General features: G+C 35.9%; 1 protein-coding gene across 3 annotated transcripts in view; it reads right to left on the reverse strand.

Annotated features, from left to right (window-relative positions):
- ETV1 (ETS variant transcription factor 1) overlaps positions 1–12,827 on the reverse strand; it is a 93,022-nt gene that overhangs the window by 66,313 nt on the left and 13,882 nt on the right. The window lies entirely within an intron of this gene.

Below are 12,827 nucleotides of genomic sequence, written 5' to 3' on the forward strand. Positions count from 1 at the left end.
GTAGCAAATACTTCTGACCTAATTATATGATACTTATAGATAATCAGTGTCCCAAGCACAATTTAAAAATTCTCTTTTGAGAGCACCATTATTTTGTTAACCAAACATTCAGGATTCCTGAAACTAAAGGCTTATGTATACACAGAACTGAACCACAATTCTACCATTCAAAGCATGAGGATGAAGATTTTCATAGAGTAATCAGGAACTTACAGGGCTGTCTACTCCACCCTTGATTTCCATCTATGTGTTATTTTGTACATTATGTTATGAATCAGAAGACATTTATAAATAAGAAACATTTTTCTAAGTGTTTTATTTTTCCTAAATTTATATCACACAAACATATAGACTTACACCTATGTGTACATGCACTGGGCAAAAATATCTATCTACATGAATTTTTGTCCCTTGTGGAGTCATAGCCCTTCAATAAATGAGTGGTGACCACCGTTGGCTATGTGCTATCGCGTGGACGAGAGCAAATGTTACCAGATAAGTCCTGGTTCCGCCATTCACTATAGATAGGACTCTGGTTACTACACTTGAACCGCGTGAGCCTTGTCTGCTCTGCCACCATCCGCAGCCACAATGAAGAGCAAATTAGATGAAGGGTGTGAAGATGACCTATGAACTCTAAATGGCTAAGCAAATGAAAAAGAGATTGGTACTATCACTACTATTGTTTTTATCTTCCATTTCATAGCATCTAGCATAATACCTGGTACTCTGAATGTCGTCCAAACTTGTTTTTCATTATGAAGAAAAAAAAGCTTTCTGGTTCTTAACCAAAACAACATGCTACATTTTACCAAAATAAAGATGCCAGATCTTTAGATGCTGAACCTGTTATCCACTTAACTATATAATTAATATCAGAATAAGAGTATATTTTTTCTGATTTCATAATCCCAGCATTTGTGTGTATTTTATGATGCTTCCAATTACTACAATTTTGCATTATGCTTTAGGAGGCATTTTAAAACCAGTCCTAACAAAAAAAGGTTTTCTATATTTAGAGAGAAAGAAGGTAGGGGTGAGAGTTTTGCTGATGATTAGATTTTGACAAAAAAATTTAAGAAAAGTTAAGAATGGAATATTTAAATAAAATACAGAAGGCGCCATTTGGCTATGTCAGTCTCCTCATGTGTACTTCAGATAACTACCTCTAAATATATATAAATGGATAGGTCTATACAGTCCATAAGCACATTATCCAAACCTTCAGAAATTGCCATTTAAAGGCCAAGGGCCTAAATTTTCACTTTGTGATCAATGGGACAGCTTTATCACAAGATGAGGTGACTGAAGTTTATTGATTAGCTGATAACCTTCTAATGCACTGGCCTTTAATCTGCAATAAAACAGTGAATGTAAGGAGAGCTTTCAGAAAGGAATACAGGGTTTGATTATCCTACTGGAAAACAATGTGGAGAGGCTCAGGATGGCAAAAGACCCAGAAAAACAGACCGATGACATCTAGTTACTTGGCTTTCTCGGCAGACCCGTGAGTTGAGACAACTGTGTCACCTGACATTCTACCCCAGTGCCAAGAACCAGAGTGAAATCAAATCAACATAATAAGGCTGTTGTGTCCATGAGGATGGAGAAAAACAACCTCAAACAGCAGTAAAAGTTCACTTCACAGCATGACTGCCATTTCAAAGGAAAAGCTAACACTATTGAAGTGAACACTTCAATATTATCCATATATCTTGATAGGAATGAACCATTTTTACTTAAGTCCAGCGGCCTTAATAGTATGTGACAGAACTTTTGCTGGCTAATCTGTGACTGAAAGAAAACCATAAAAACCTTATGTTTGGGCCTTAAGTATTAAAAGTTCAGGGGGAAAAGTGGACAAAGGGGAATAGAATTATATCTGACCAAAATTTATCCAGACTGGGTATTGGCTTCTAGGGTCTTGATCATAATTAAAGTGAAAAAAACTAAAGAACAGTAAACTGTGTTTATGCACAAACACATTAAAACTGATCAAGTAGACAAACCTGGCATAAAGATATATCTAAGTGAATTCATTCCTTCCTACAACAGAAAATATATTTCTATTAATGAGGTAGCAAAGCTTAAAGTACCTTCTTTAACAAGAAAATGGTTAGAAAATTTTTTCCTACTCCAGTGTGACAAATCAAGTATTTGATAAAGAAAAGATCACTAATAGGTGAAAGAATCTAGGTTTGTAAAATTTTTACTTGCAATTTTCCTAGCATGCAAGTAAGAGCATATGACCTTTATTGTTTAAAATCACAGAGCCAAATAACCTCTCAGGACTTCAGTTTTTCATCTTTAAAACAAGAGCTTTGATATCATTAATCTATACTGTCTCTCCAAGCTGCAGCTCTGGGACTGCCATGAATATTTACTACTACTTAGGGGATGCCATGAACCCTACTACTATGACTAGGACCAATATTGATACTTCTGCTGCTGCCACTACTACATCATTTGCCCACAAGCTTCTTCTCCCACAGTGAGTAAAACTTATCATCTCGGAAACATTTTCAGGTCAAAAACTGCACATAAGCACCAGGCAAATATATGATATATCATAAATCTCTATCGAAGTCAGAAAAAGTAAGAGAACATCTTTGAGCAGGGAAAGGCAAGTTCTACAGCCTAGATGAAAAGGGGAGCAGTTCCTAAGTACCAAGTACTCCCATCTTCCTTTCCCATGGCTATGAGCTCAAATAAGTTCACAGAACATCTTTCTTGGGACAAACTCCTAGGGAAAGGGTCTCTTTGTCTCTTTACCTTGATAAGAAGAATTTTATCAATGTCAGTAACAATGACAAAATCAATGTCCTGTATGAAGAGCACTCTTTGTTAGTGATGAAGATTGTTTTTAAGAGTAGTAACAGTTGGTGTACAAAGGACAGGTCAAAGATATCTGTCTCTAGATGTCTGTCTCCACTCAGTCAGTGGAACATGCAACTCTCAATCTCAGGGTCATGATTTTAACCCCCATGTTGGGTGTACAGCTTATTAAAAAAAAAAAAAGATATATTTAAAACAGAGTAGTAAAACTTGTACAAGTCAATAGAGTGCTGGCCCTCGAGAAAGGAGAACTCCCCAGACAATGCAAGTATGAGCTGGGGATCTGACCTATACAATTTCAACCACCTCACGTCTTAGTTATTTGATAATTTTATGCCCTAGGTTTCTTTCTATAAGAAAGAGGGGAAATACCAAGTTATTTTAGGATATTTGTATTAAGTAGAGATTAGTGAAAAATGTGTTGTGAGATATGAGCATCAAATAATATTTATTAGAGAGCTCTAATCTGATAACAGGGATTGACCACTGACAATGTCACGTAAATGCAAATGGCTATCCATTATCCCTCTAAGAAAAATGAAACATGGAAAAATAAAAGCAGATAAGTTACATTAGATTTCAAATGACTTAAGCCACCTGTACATAAATATGTTTAAAGCATTTTTTTAAGATTCTAAATATCCAAGAAACAATTCCTTCAATTCATTGAATACCCACATATGAATTATACCAAGATGTGTATGACATGATCCATCCTCTACAAACCAACTTAAATATTACTAACATTGAGATATATATAAAGCACTTATAAGCACACAGAATTCATTAATTCTCACTAAGATAAGCAAAGAATAAATGACGTTCATGAAAGAAATGATTCACTAATGAGTATGATCTCAAAAAGTAGGGTAAGTCAATATTCTGCATATATAATAATTGCCACTAGAGTATATGACTCATTCAAACACATAAGATAATTTTCTTAGTCATTATCACAGGAATTTAGGCAAAGGCTAAGAGGTGCAAACATAGACAATGACATAATCTACTGGCAAGTCCAATGGCCATACCTTTGAGAAGAGTGCTTTTTGTAGACCATCATCTGAAAACACAATGACTATGCACTCACACTGACCCCTATACAATTTCAATCCCCTGACATGGGATGAATATGACCTTATTTAACAGTTACATACAGTTTAGAATGTAAGGTCCATGAGAGCAGAGGTGTTTTTCATGTCTGTCCACCACTGTAACATCAGTGCCTAGACAAAACATGACACATATAAATCTATTTAGCATCCTCAATAAAACATTACAACTATGGACATTTGTGTCAGTAAATAATTGAAACTAAAATCTCCTAAGGAAAACACTAATTGTTATACTATTAAGATTTATTATTTCTATTTCAAATCAAAGAAACCAATGGATATGGCTCACACTTGTAAGAATATAACCATTCCAATTTTGCTAACAGAAAAATGAATATAAGATTTCCCTATAGCAAGACATAAATAAAGGAGCAATCATAATTCAAGCCTCTTCTACAGGATCTAAAATCACCCCTAACATGATTGTAAAACCAAAAACTAGGAGTAACTATGAAACAAACCTGACTGGTTTAACAATATGGCGTCTACAGCAAAACGAACTTCTTTGCTCACCTTTAGATTTAAATAATAGACTGAAGGTAAAACCATTACACAAAGGTACTTTTTTTACCTGAACGTTTAATTAGATATTGTAGAAACTGGATTTTAATCTAGCCATTTCTGATACACTGTCAATAACTGAGTTCTTGAGTTAACATCATCCTCAGCTACTGTCAAGCGCAAGAAATGCTTAATGGGTTGTAATTCGTTAGAGTTTTAAAAAGCAACCACCACTGGCTTATTCCCGAATTCTGCCACCAAAAAGAAGAAACTCAACCACATGACACCAACCATTTTCACTTACTGAGACACAGCACAAACCACCATGAGGAGAAAATTCAATAAAAGAAGCAAATAGTACTGTGTATCTTACATAGATGTTTATGTTATAAAAGGAGAAAGTGGGGAAAAAATAAGAATAAAAACCATAAACACACTAAACACACAGTTATGACATAAAGGCCCACATGTACTACTTTAGCTCAGATTATTTCTTCTTTATATCTGACTTCATAAAATTTACATGTCTTATGAAATAGTGGCCCAGAAATGTACTTATTTTCATGACTGCTTTGCCCTTATTTTCAAATACTAATAAATGTTTCCTTCGCTTTTTTAATTCATTACTATACATAAGCATATGTACATATATTAAAAATACTAGAACAAACAATATAGTATTTGCTTCTGTTGGGGCGCCTGGGTGGCTCAGTCGGTTAAGCGTCCAACTTCAGCTCAGGTCATGATCTCACGGTTCATGAGTTAGAGCCCCACATCAGGCTATGTGCTGACAGCTCAGGAGCCCGCTTTGTATTCTGTGTCTCCCTCTCTCTCTGCCCCTCCCCTGCTCGTGTTCTATCTCTGTTTCTCAAAAATATATAAATGTAAAAAAAAAAAAAATAAATATTTGGTCCTGCAAATAATTTCCCACTATCATTCCTTATGTAAACTTTCCAACAAATGTTGTTTAGGCTTTTAGCCTAGTAAGTCCAGTAACTGCATAATGATATATTACTTTAATATTAAGTAAAATTTAACCAAAGATGGCACAGATCACTTGCTTCAAAATAATCTGTTACTAATTATAGGCAGAGTAAATGGAAAGGATTTATTGGCATACTTCCTTTGACCGTTATTACTGAAGTCAATTTCTAGGATAATGTGTTAAACTAAAGGCAAAACTTAAGAGGATATATAAAATAGGAAAGAAAAGGCTAAAAATTTGGGAGTGAAATATTTAATTTCAGTTTTCAGCCATAACAAAGCAACAAACCCCAGGTTTGTGGGGAGTTTAGTATTCCTTTGTCTTCTGGTTTTCTCTTTGAACTATCAACCTTAGGAAGAATGAGTTGATAAAACCAAAAATTTTGAAAAGAACATACCATAACAGACTTGATTAAAACTGATGCAGATTTCTAGCTATAAGTATAGTTACTTACAGTAATTTCTACTTACATTTCCCCATTAACTGTGGTTTCTCTAAAGTCTACCATTTTATAACTAGCAAGCATTCACCATATTAGACACTATCCATTCTTTTTTCCTTGAATGGGGAAAAGGTGCCATAATTATAATGTGTTCTGGGCTTGAGAGATTATTTATTTCCTTGTCATTTTACACATAAGTAAACAAAGGTTACCTGACATGCCCAAGGTGTATGATTTAGAGTTTGTTTCTTCTAATGGACTGGATAGAGTTCTAGGAGGTTATCTAAAGCAAAGTTTCTTGTAAGATGTAGCTTTTCCCCCCTGGGTTTCTGTTTTCATTTTAAAAATATGTTCTTGGTGAAATAATCTAGCATCACAAACTGTTTGTTTTGTTGACAAGGTCACCACTGGACACTAAGCTGTGACAAGCATTAAGGCAGATGTGCACAACCAATGGAAGAGTAGACAGTCTGATGATGAGAATCCCTAGTGGATGCACCTGTATAGGGTGGACCACCATTGCTTGGTTCTCTGGTGAGGGGAAGACCCCTTATAAATGACAACTGATTCTACTACTATGACCGGGATCTACAGTGAGCCATGATTTTCTCAAGGTAAAGGTAAGAGAAAAGAAGTAGAAAGTCATCTTTGGAACTGGAAAGTACAAATAATTCTAGCAAAGAAGATAAAAATTAAGGGGCTATTTTAACAATACCATTTTTCTGTAGACTTCATTTTTAATTTCCTGATGTATTTAAATATCAAAAGACAGGGTATTACTTATATAAAATTTTCCAGAAACTACATCTATCACATAATGAATTGTATATGTTTATGAATAGAGCCCATCCTAAACTTAATTGCAAAATACTGATACTGCTGCCGTTGTTGCACAAATAAGTAAATGGCAACATAAGCAAAATGTCTAACCTTGTGTTGCATGGAAAGCCTACATCAGAATTATCTAACAGCTCATTAGAAATTTGGGGGCCCAATTCCAGACCTGAAAGTCAAGCTCTCATAAGATAGGGAACATGAAGCTGCATTTGAACAAGCTTTCTAAACAATGCTTGTTCGTTCTCAAGTATGAATAAGATGTCAGGACTCATGTAGAATTATATATCTGAGTACTTTCAATAAATTAATTAAAACACATTTCAAATGCTTATCTTCCCGAATAGGCTGCGAGATAAAATCTAAAACTGATAAATCAAGAAGTTGCAGTGCAAGGATATTAAGCATGTGGAACAAATGAAAAGGCATTAAAAAAAAACTATCTTATTTGCGGGGGTTTCCCCCTTACTCTATGAACATACTGCTTTGATGAACTATAAAAGAGACAAAAAAGTAAAAAAGCCCAAAACAAGTGAAACAACAAAAGCCATACACAAAGGAAACAGAATCTTCAAGTGCTAGCTATAGCTTACGTCTCAAGCAATACTACCAGATGAGGAAGGCAGGAGGCTACTCATCCTAGAAATGGATGATGTGAGTTTGACTATAGTGGCATATTTAAAAATAACTCAATATTTTTTTTAAAGAAAACAAAGCACAGTAACAAACTTAGTTTCTCAAATCCCAGAAATGGAATTCCTCTTTGAACGTATGCTCACCTTCTGGTAAAAGAAGTTGTAGGAATGAAAGACAATGTCTTCCCGGCCAGTCATGTCCAAAAAATTGAATCAGGCAAGAAAGGTTTCAAAATTAGTAATAAAAGGCAAATTTAAAAAATAGCAAACTTTTATAAAGTACTCACTATATGTGTAGAAAGGAACACAATACAAGAAGGTAGCTTAGTAGAAAAGCAGAAAAATAAGAAACAAAAACTATGCATGGAACTTCCTGATCCAGGGTAAGGATGTGTTAATGTAAAAGAAATTATTCAGTCAGGGTCTGCATAAACTTTTCTGACTTCAGTTTCTTAAGAAAGAGATTTATAATAGTAATCTGTTAGGGTCCCTCCCACCCCCACCCCATGGTAACTGCAAAAAGGACCAAAATATTAATTTAAAAACAATTTTTTAATTTGTAAGAAAATTAAGTGTAGCTATGACTTTTATTTATTTGAACAAGGTATCACTCATGTAAGAGAAGCTTTAAACAGCTGAGACCCCATACACCGGTTTGTCCTGATTCTTGTCAGTTGAGTCACCAGTGCTGTGTTACAAATTTCAATTGAAGTATACTTGCAAAGTTTTAATATTTGCTTTGTGATACACAAACATAGCAGAGTCAAGGTTATTACTATTCCTTTAATGACGCTATTCTAACCGAATTGCATTCCACTATTCTTTCTTAAGTATAAGAGAAAGCAGTACCTTACAAAGATCTATCCCGCTGGGAATTTTTGCATAACTCTGGTTATACCCCTGGGAATGTTCTGGGAAGAGGTAAAATGTAATTGGAAACACCATTTATCATGTGAATCACTTAGAGAAAACACTGAAAGAAACCAATATAACCAAATGGAAGCAAACTAGTTAGAAAAATTGTAAGATATTACTGTAATGAAAAAAATGAGTGGCAGTAGATTTCAAGCACGCTGAACCTAAAATGCAAAGTATGTGGTTTAAAATATAAGATGATTAATGTATTAAATTTAAAACACATAATCTATAAAAATTCAGTTTACATACAGATTCGCATCTAATTTGGAAAGATAAGGCTACTTTACCTTCTAAATATTCTTTAAATTCTCTTTTCTGAAAAGACAGAATTCTACTTCCTCTGCTTTTTTCAATAGTGTCTAAGTTCTGAAAAGATTTGTTTCTAAGTCATAAACAATTTGTTAGAAGCAAGTAATCTTTTCTTTTAGTCTCTATTCACTTCCTAGGATGGACTTGTAGGGAGTTGTTTGGTTTGACTCTTTTTTTTTGTTTTTACTTTTTCATGTGCTTTTAATGTCTATTTAGGTGCTTTAAAAGTCAGCACCCTTTAAAAGATTAACAGCAAGCTATAGATCTTTATATTCTAGATTTCCAACTGACATATTTTAGAAATAAAAATAAAGAACATTTGGGGATATTTTTTAGAGAAACCCCAAGTGTATGGTTTAATCTCATTTTTTCACCATTTTTTAATGCTCTGTTCTCTACTTTTCTACATAGATTGACACCTTATTGACAAATGTATGTTCTGTAATCCGGTGGTGAGCAGACTTTGGCTGTTCATTCTCCTAACCTACACTTACCAAAAGCCTAAAGCAGTAAAAAGAGCAGCATTTTATGTGATTGAGGTATGTAAGGAAATCTGGTTATTTACATTTGGAAAAAAGAGCCCCAGAGAATTTGTAGATGAGCCATGCAGAGTGGGTGGGGTTTCTTTCTACTAGAGATAGGATGCCTCTGCTCCAGGAAGCATTTCCAGAGAAGAATCAAACATTTGTACTGGGTATTTAGCAGACAATCTAACCTTTCAGCTCCAATATTTGATAACCTCCTCCCTCCAGAAATCCTTAGAATTCATATACCCTATTTCTCTTTTTAAATTATTTCCCTTTGTTCTGCTCTTAGTGAACACTGAAATTAGCTGTTCACCATCTTCTGAACAATAGTCCTTTATGTCAATAAAAACGTGACATAAAGCACATCTCCATCTTTTTATTTAGACGATTTCAGATTTATTTTCACCTTTGTTTAGAGGTTTCTTTCATAATTAGGTGTTTTATTCACAAGTTCCAGAGCCCTATTTGTTAAATTGTAACTATTCACTACTAAAGAAAAATAGAACTTCACCATTCTGATCACGTTTGGTTAAACAATCATGGTTTTAGCATGTTTTTCCAAAATGAGACTACATCTATTGTTTTAAGGCATGATCATGTATTTCTACCTTAAGAAGGGAATTAAGACTTTGAAAACACTTAGAAGGAAAAAAGTCCTAAGTAGCTGATCATATTTAAGGTAACCATTTTACCTTCTGTGCTTCTATATTTGCGAGGCAGATATGCTCCTACTCCTCCAAAAGTTTCTTGTTGAAGAAAGACACTTATCTCAAATGTTACAAGGTACTGTAGAGTCTCACTCTGCAGGGTATGGATGGCAAGACCAAGTCAGGAAAGACGTCAACGCAATGAAGTCTAAGCTGAGTCCGGAGCAGGAGGCCTACCAGCACCACAAAGCAAAAGTACAGGTTCATAAAGCAAAATGAGCAACATGTACAAAGACAGAGAGACCTAAAACAGCTTCAGCGGTTTAGAGAACTAAAAAATTCGAAGGGCTCAAGCTCAGAAGATAGGGAGGAACCAGGTGCTGGGATGGCAAGAGTTAAAACTGAAACAGCAAGTCAAGGTCCAGATGGTAGAATAATGTTCTGGAGGACTTTGCTCTGAAGGAAGTTTAAGAAGAAAATTAACAAGGTCAGACAGCTATGTGTTTATGCCATGCACAGAATGCCCTGGGAGGAGGGAAAACTGAAGGCAAGAACACCAAGTGAAAGGCTTATGCACTAGATCAGTCAAGGCAGAATGTGGGTGTGAACTCAGAGGGTGAAATGGAGATGAGTAGAGACCACAAAAAGAAGAGATTTGTGACAGGCAGAATCAACAACTTGATAAGGTAAGCAATTGGAGGTGTACAGGAAGGAACAGGGAGGGATTGAAGGTAAAGATTTTCAGCTCGGATGGTGATGTCATTAATTGGGAAAGGCAACAGAAGCAGAAGAAAGATGCTGACCAGGAAAAACTGTCATTACAATTTCCACACTGGTGTGGCTGAGCGGGAATTATCTTTGGAACCTCAAGTGTCACTGCGTTTTATGCCAAAGCCACACTAAGGGCTGAGGGTTGAGTCCGGAGATGTTGCATTTTTCTGACCTGGCACAAGGATCAAGGATCAGGTGGTGGGTCAGGTGAAGATGTCCAGTAGACGGGGGCAGAGGGGGCACCCAGGCTAGAGATAATGATGTAGGAGACACCACTACACAAAACTGGGCTGACTACTACAGCAGCCAATAGCCACAACATGTCAACTTATATCTAGAGTCATAAAGATACAATACAACAAAAAATTCATGTCTTCAGTCCCATTAACCACGTTTCATGCACTCAGTGAGCAATGTGTTTAGTGGCTATAATACCAAATGTTTCAGATACAGATTATTTCCATCATCATGGATAGTTCTACGGGAACTTGCAGGGATGGCACAAGTTAAAATAAGAGCAAAGCCATGTGGAAAGAACCCTAGGGAAACAGAAGGGCAAGCAGGAAGATGAGTGGAGTGAAAAGGAGTTGCCAAAGTAGTAAAAAGGGAAAGGAAAAAGTCACCCCACCGTGAACCAAGAGAAGACAGAGTTCAAGGAAACGAAAGAGTCAAGAATTTGAAAAACTGAAAGGACATCAAATAAGAAAAGGAACATTTTTTTTTGGTAGTGATGTTACTGTGGCATTTGGTATAGTATTGGAATCATTACCAATTTCTTCAGATGTAAAATGACTCAATGAGAATAATTCTCCCACTCAGATGACGGGTTTAGCTTTTAGAAAGAACCCAAATGTCCAGAAAGAGAAATGCTAGAAATGTGACCGTTCCCTTCCCACATTGCAAAGAAAGGAAGACCTTGCCTAGCCAGCATCCTTATCTGTCATTGTTCTGGGAATTCCTAAGAGTCTCTAATTAGTTCTATAGCATTGGTGAATAGGTTTCTTGAAATCGTCTTCTAATAACTATATTCAGACATTAAATAGCACACAAAATTCTCAGATCAAAAATCAAGCTGATAGAAGAGCAGTTACCAGGGGCTGGGGGCAGTGGGGAAGTTAGTTTTCAATAAGTGAGCATAGGGTTTCAGTGTGAGATGATGAGGAAGTTCTGGGGGTGGCCAGTGTCCATGTTTGCATAACAACAGGAGTGCCACTGAACTGCACACTTAAAATATAGCTAAAATGGTAAATTTTCTGTTATGCATATTTTACCACAATTAAACCAAAAAAAAATTTTAATGCAGCTGAACTAAAACACAGGACAAATTCTAGATATAACGTCTCACAACTCTTGACACCTGGCAATTTAAAATACCAAACACAAAAGGAGAAAACTTGGCTTACAGACATCTATTTCTCAAAGTCACAGAGGTATCTATATGAGATGTGTGATATTGGTGTGAGAATATGGGTTTGATAAATTGTAAGGTCAAAAACATCTCTGGCTGCTATTGATACTGCCCCATATGAAATTGCCAATGATCTGGAAAAAAGTGAAACAAGTTAGAGCTTTAGGTGGTACTAACGAATGAAAACCTATTAGATCAGTCTCATAATCAAGACGCCATTTATACTCCTTTCTTTACTAGTTACACCTCAGGTCAACAGGCGCCGTTAGCTGGTAGGATGGCAAAGCGTAAATATGAGAAGGAACCCCCGAGGCAGCCATGTTTGTACAAGCATAATGCTCACTCGGGGATTCCTGGGAGGAGAGCATCCCATGAATCACAACTTACATATTCTCTGACAGGCCCTAGAGCAAGGCTCAGGGAAAGAAAAAACCGGAAGGGACCCTAAGAAAAGCCAAGGGCTACTTCCATTTGTGTTACTGTAACCAGGAAGCAGAAAACGAAGGTAAAAATTAAATGAAAGCAGGTGAACGTTCATGAGTGTAATATAATATAAGCCAACAAATTTGTATAAGTTATTCAGTATATAATCTCACATGGATGTTAATTAACGACTGACTTTCTCCCACCAGCATTTAGGAACGTAACAAAAAAACTGGAAGTAAATAAACACTTGCACGTTCATGGATCGTACCCTATTTCTTCTCCAAAGATATTAACCAAATACATAGATTAGGACCATCTTTTAATCAAAACAGTTTTCCTTAGCTACACTTTGGAGCTCTGCTCAGATCATACAGGGACCCAGCTGATGTCACAACTTGACAAATATAATCACCTCATGACTGTAAGCTAGAAAGGTACCGACATAATGCAAGAACAGACACGGGAAGTAGAAAC

This window comes from Hyaena hyaena, unplaced genomic scaffold, assembly GCF_003009895.1.
Source record: "Hyaena hyaena isolate Hyena2069 unplaced genomic scaffold, ASM300989v1 scaffold_818, whole genome shotgun sequence".
Taxonomy (NCBI): domain Eukaryota; kingdom Metazoa; phylum Chordata; class Mammalia; order Carnivora; family Hyaenidae; genus Hyaena; species Hyaena hyaena.